This window comes from Benincasa hispida, chromosome 5, assembly GCF_027475165.1.
Source record: "Benincasa hispida cultivar pf3 chromosome 5, pf3_genome.v1.1, whole genome shotgun sequence".
Classification (NCBI taxonomy): Eukaryota; Viridiplantae; Streptophyta; class Magnoliopsida; order Cucurbitales; family Cucurbitaceae; genus Benincasa; species Benincasa hispida.
Window position 1 is genome coordinate 2,410,660 of NC_143482.1, and position 6,944 is coordinate 2,417,603.

A 6,944-nucleotide genomic window follows, 5' to 3' on the forward strand; every position below is an offset into this window, starting at 1 on the left:
TCTTCAATCAGACGAATCTCCCAAAGTGGTAGGTTTAAATCGGCAATCTAGCCACTCACACCCATGCAAATCAAAGGACTGCTCTCATTGGCAGGAGTTCCCAACTCACTCAGGATTAAGGTCATGTTACCTATGGTCATCCTAGTGAAATGAAAGTCTCTGTCATGAACGACATTATATAACGAGACTAAATATTTCGTGGTACGGTCTTATACAAACTCCTTTGTATAGTTACCCTGCTCACATGTCTCCACATGAATGACCAGGATTAGATCATTTATGGCACTTTACAACACTTGTAACATTGATAAAGCGGGTCGTATCCGTAGTGTCACCAGGATAAGGTTTCTCTCATTTATCCATATATTACAGATCATTTAGGTTATCACTTAAGGCATGATCTACTTGTATGTCTTCACATACATGCTTAAGTTACAACAATAACCAAGGATCTTAGTTTATTGGTTTGTGATTAATGCAACTAAAATATCTCATATTTCATAGACAGTAGTGAATAAAATATCTCATATTATTACATCACAAATGTTTGTTCATACATGTGTTTACAAACTACAGGACTCTACGAGATTTAAGGCATCAAGCCCAACAATCTCACACTTGTCCTAAACCTAGTAGGGTGTACAAGATAAGTACAAGTACAAAACAATAAACTAGGGCATTAAGGCCCAATACAAAATCTCCCACTTGTCCTAGTCCAACCGCGGACAGTCCCGTAGACCCATACTCTGTAAGTGACCCTAAAAAACTGTAGCCGTAAGAGCCTTTGTAAATGGATCAGCAACGTTGTGCTCCGAAGCTATCTTCGTGGCTATCACGTCCCCTTAATGCACAATCTCGTGGATGAGATGGTATTTCCGCTCTATATGTTTGCCGCCCTTGTGACTCCTCGACTTCCTAGACTTTGTCACAACACCATTATTATCATAATAAAGGGTGATGGGCTTTAACATGTCTGAAACAACTTCCAGATCAGTCAGGAACTTCCTGAGCCAAACGACCTCCTTAGCAGCTTCACAAGCCACTACATACTCAGCCTTCATAGTGGAGTCAACGATGCACCATTGCTTAGTGCTTCGCCATACTACAACCCCTCCGTTAAGAGTGAAGATTGATCCTGATGTGGATTTCTAAGAATCTTTATCAGTCTGAAAATCAGAGTCCGTGAATCTCATAAGGATCAAATCCTTAGATCCATACACATGGTTCCTTCCAAAAGTATTTATGAAATACCATATGAGTTATGGAGATGGCGTAAAGGTAGTTTACATCACTTCAGAATTTGGGGATGCCCTGCACACGTGTTGGTGCAAAACCCAAAGAAATTGGAATGTCATTCAAATTTATGCCTATTCGTAGGATACCCCCCCCCCCCCCCCCCAAAAAAAAAAAAATGAAAGGTGGTATGTTGTATGATTCTTAAGATAACAAAGTGTTTGTATCGACAAATGCTACATTATTAAAGGAAGACGACATGAGAGATCATCAACCTCACAATAAACTAGTATTGAGTGAAATTTCCAAAGAAACTATAGATAAACCAATTAGAGTTGTTGATAAGGTTTGTTCTTCAATAAGAGTTGTTGATGAAGCTGGTAATTCTAGTCAGTCACATCCTTTCCAAGAGTTGAGAGTGCCTTGACATAGTGAGAAGGTTGTCCATCAGCCTAACCATTACATGGGTTTAACAGAAACTCAGGTCGTCATACCTGATGATGACATTGAGGAACCATTGACCTATGAACATGCAATGAATGATGTAGACCAAGATTAGTGGATCAAAACCATGGCTGATGGGGTAAAACCTATTGGTTGTAAATAGATCTACAAGTGGAAACGAGACCAAACCGGTAAGGTACAGACCTTTAAGGCTCGAGGCAAAGGGATATACCCAGAGAGGGGGGTGGATTATGAAGAAACCTTCTCCCCTCTTGCCATGTTAAAGTCGATTAGAATACTCTTGTCCACTGCCACATTTTATAATTATGAAATTTGGCAAATGGATGTCAAGACAGTCTTTCTAAATGACAATCTTGAAGAGAGTATCTATATGACTCAACCAGAGAGGTTCATCGAACAGGGTCAAGAGCAAAAAGTTTGCAAGTTTAAACGATTCATTTATGGGTTAAAATAAGCATTTAGATCCTGAAATATAAGGTTTGACACTGGTGCAGTTGTATCTGCCTATCACCTTCTATTATGATAACAGTGACGTAGTTACGAATTCTAAATAACCCAGAAGCCATAATCGTGGGAAGCACATTGAGTGTAAATATCATCTCATCAGGGAGATTGTGCAAATAGAAGATGTGATTATCAAATAGATAGCATCATAGCAAAATATTGTTGATTCGCTTACAAAAGCCCTCATGGCTAAATTGTTTGAGGGTTACCTAGTGAGTGTAGAATTACGAGTTATGTAAATCTAGGGCAAGTGGGAGAAGTCATGGGTATGTGATACCCTAGTTTATTGTATTTATGTTTTTCTCTCACGATAAACATGATATGTAAATAAACCCACTGGAGTTTTAGTTCAAGTGGGAGTTTGTTGGGTTTTATGTCCTAAAACTCGTGGTTTGTAAACAATTATCATATTGTATTTTGCAATCAAGTTGTTATTAAGGTTTATTCGGTAAAGATGTTATTGAATATGTGAATTTCACTTAAAACCCTAAATTCGATAAACTAAAAGCCTTTGGCTATTACATGAATACTTGAACTATATATGAAGACATAAAAGTGGATCAAGTTCGAGTAAATAGCCAAAAGGGTCTATAATATAAGGATAAGGTTGGTTACCTCATCCTGGGGACACTATGAATGCAACCCACTTTGAATTTAATATAAACAATGTGATCTTATATCATTCATGTGGAGACATGCAAGTGGGGACATCCTATGAAATGAGTTTGCATAATACCGAACCGCGAAATAGTCACTTTTACTTTATAACATCGTTTACTGTTAAAACTGACTATTTCAATACGCTGACCTAGGTAACTCGATCTAAATTCTGAGCTAACTATGAACTTCTGTTTATTTAGAATTATCCTTTAATCTGCATAGGTGAGAATGACACGAATTCGTCGACTCAATAAGTCTCTGATTTCAGGGATAAGATCGGATAGATAGCTAGGGACATAGTTGTGCAAGATGGAATTCACTCCTACCCGATTCTGGGGATAATAAATAGGTTGTTCTCTTAAGTGCTGACTTAGGATCATGAACAAGGGATCTCACCCTCTCACGAAAGGGACTCAATTTGGTGGTCGGACCACAAACCAATTGTTCATTAGAGGATCAGTGAGACTTAAAGGACAAGATGTAATTATATGGGTAAAACTGTAATTTTGACCTAACTGTAATTACGAACAACCTGTGAAGAATCGACTTAAATCATGGTTATATCGAGTGTATAGAAATATATTTACAGTGAGGAGAGTGCAACTATTGAGCTATAGTGGAGTGTCTCGGTAGTTAACGAATGTTGGTAAGAGTTTAGCTGGTTAATCTCGGATCGTTGGAGCTTATAATCTATAGGTCCATTAGGTCCCTCTGCTAACTCATATCAGACTAAACCTTAGAACAACGTGATGAGAGAAATTGAATTGTTCAAATTCAACTTAGAGTAAGTGTTAATTGTATTCGATATACTTAACGAATTATTGTTTAATTATGAATTAAACGATTTGGATAGTTGAAAAATATTTAAATGTGATTCAAATATTGAACACATGAATATGGATGATCGGGATTAGTATTATTAATTAATTTAAAATTTGATATTAAATTAATTTTATTAATTAAATTGTTTAATTAATTATTAAAATTAATTTTATCATTTAATATTTGATATTAATTTAAATTAATTAATAATTTAATTACTTATTTAATATTAATCTTATTTAAAATTTATTTTTATAAAAAAAATCATATTGAATTTTGAATTTTTTAAATTAAAAAATTAATTAAATTTTACTTAGTGGGTTTTTCCCACATTTGAGCTCGATAACACCTCAAAATCTCACTTGGTTTTTGCTGTCAATTTTTGGTGAATTTGGATTCTATGATTTCTCTTTAAATAGGGGAAAGATTGCTGAGATTTGGCTGTTGATTGATGGGCTTATGAAGCTGATTTTCCTCCAAATTTTTACAACATCAAAACTCTCTTAAACTCTTTTTCACCTTCAAATTCATCACAAATTTGGATCTCATAATCCGTTCTAAGACCGAAGAATAGTGGAAAAGACTCTAATGGTGGTCCATGAAGTGTTCGTGATCAGAAATAATCAAAGGACAACTTCAATTTCGAGCTACATTAAGGTTTGCACTCAAAACTCTATTTTTTCCAATTTTGAACTAGCATACTTTATCCTTAAATTAATGAAATTAGAGTGCTTAAGATCTTAATTGCTTCCGCTCGCATGTTTCTAACTGTAACATTTTCATCATTTAAACTCAAAATAGTCAGCCCAAATGCTCGATTCCTACAAATTAAACATAAAAGTGCATCAATGAATACAAATTAACAATACAACTAACAAAATTTTAAGCCCAAAAACGTACTTTTTGAGTGCTTTTCATCTATATTGTGAAAAATACTATTAAAATTTTATGAAATTTCTTACCCACATGGATTGATATACTGATTAATGGCAAAGTTTGTTTATAAATTATGCCAGATGAGCTATGTTCATTTTAGCTTCACAATAGAGCTTGAATTGTTATAAATGTGGAAGTATATGAACTAAATTTTATTACAAGTTTGAAAGTATAGAAACTAAACTCTTAATGCTAAAGTTTGTAGATTAGGACGATAACCATTTGATTTTTTCTAAACAACCATAAAAAACTATATATCAAAATAAATAAATCAATAGGTAAAAATTATGATCATAAGCTTAATTTAAAAAACAAAAAACAAATAGTTATCAAACAGAACATGAAACCCCATTTGAAACTAATTAGTTTTTGAAAATTAAGCTTATAAACACTAATTTCACTTATTGATTTGTTTGTTTTCTTATTCAACATTTTAGGAGTGATTTTAAAAATCAAACCACAAATTTTCAAAACTAAAAAAATTAGGCCCCATTGGGTAATGGTTTGTGTTTACTTTTTTGTTTTTGAAAATTAAGCCTATAGACATTACTTCCACTTCCAAATGTCTTCCTTTTGTTGTCTATTTTTTACCAATAGTTTAAAAAACCAATAAAAAATTTGTGTTTTGGAATGTGGAATTGGGAATTTGGCTAAAAATTCAACCATTGTACTTAGGAAATATGCAAATCATGGTAAGAAAATGGGAATAAAATAGGCTTAATTTAAAAAAAAAAAACAAAAAAAAAAAACGAAATGGTTGCAAATAGAGCCTTAATTTCTTAAAATTATTTTTTGTTTATTTGGATATTAGCTAAGAATTGAAGTGTTTAGTTAGAAAGTATGAAAAATATGGCAAAGTAGTTATTAAAAAAATAATAATAAATACAAATTTTAAAAATAAAAAATTATAAATAAATGCCCGATTTGGTAACCATTTGACTTTTAGTTTTTCTTTTTTTGAAATTAAGTCTATAAACACCATTTTCATCTCTAAATTCCATGTTTTATTATCTACTTTTTACCGATATTTTTAAAACCTAGCCAAGTTTTGAAAACTAAAAATAATAGTTCTAGAAAACTTATTTTTGTTTTTTGAATTTGGTTAAGAATTCAACTCTTTTATTAAGAAAGATGTAAAACATTGGCTTTTGTCGAATGGATGACCAACTTTGGTGTAGAAAATGAGATTTGCCCTACTTTTTGATAATGATTTTTTTTTTAATTTAATTTTTTTACATTTTGCTGACGTCAAGTTTGGGTGAAATTATCAAAATAGAACCTTATACACACAAATTGGCCTTCGCTCTTTGCTCTCTCGCTATCTTACTTTTTCAACTTCCCCTTTCTCGCACTCTCACTCTCTCACTCTCTCACTCTCTCACACTTTCAAATTCTCACTCTCTTGCTCTCTCAACCTTTTCTTTCTCTTAATTTCCTCTCTTTCTCATACTCTCGCTATTCGCTCTAACATTCTAATGGCCAATGACGACAATTTCAATGGTCGGCGACAAATGAAGAATGTGCAACACAAACGGAAGAAAGAAAATTGAGAAGAATAAGAGGAAAAGGAAAAAAGAAAACTAATGGTAGTTTTATAACTTTGACTCATGATGATGTAAGCAAGAGGACAAATTCTCGAGCTTGAAAAAGTGGGGTAAAAACCATTTTGGAGTCTAAGATTGAGTCTTTTAATAAATCATCTCGTAAAACATTTGTAAGAAATTGTGAGAAAATATGCTTAATTTTCAAAAATAAAAAAAGTTAAAGGGAGAACATCAATTAATAACCCTAAACTTTAGGGTTGTATCAATTAAAATCTTAAAATAATAATTGTATTAATTTAAACCCTAACTTTCATAAGTGTATCAATTTACACACTCCAAATTTTGATTGACCAATATCGTGCGAAACTTATAATTTGAGTGAATTAATCTCTTAAATTTTCATAAACCAATCAATTTAGACCTATCATTATGATTACCTTTAAATATCATTAATGTATTAATTTTCAAATGTGTATAAACTTTTTCAAATATCAGTTTGTCAAAATAGAGAATTAGAGTAGATGCATAAACGATTTTCAAAGAAAATTTTGTCAAAGAGTCTAAATTGATTCATTTAAGAAAATTTATAAATTTTATCTAAGGTTTTCTTCAAATGAGATGTAATAGAAAGTGTAAATTGATGCAATTAGAGTTTAAAAGTGATATAACACAAGAAGTTTATGGACATAAATTAATATTATTTTAAAATTAAATAATAACCAAAGAGGTTCAAAATAGATCAAACATAACCTAAAGTCTCACAAATTTAAGAACATATGG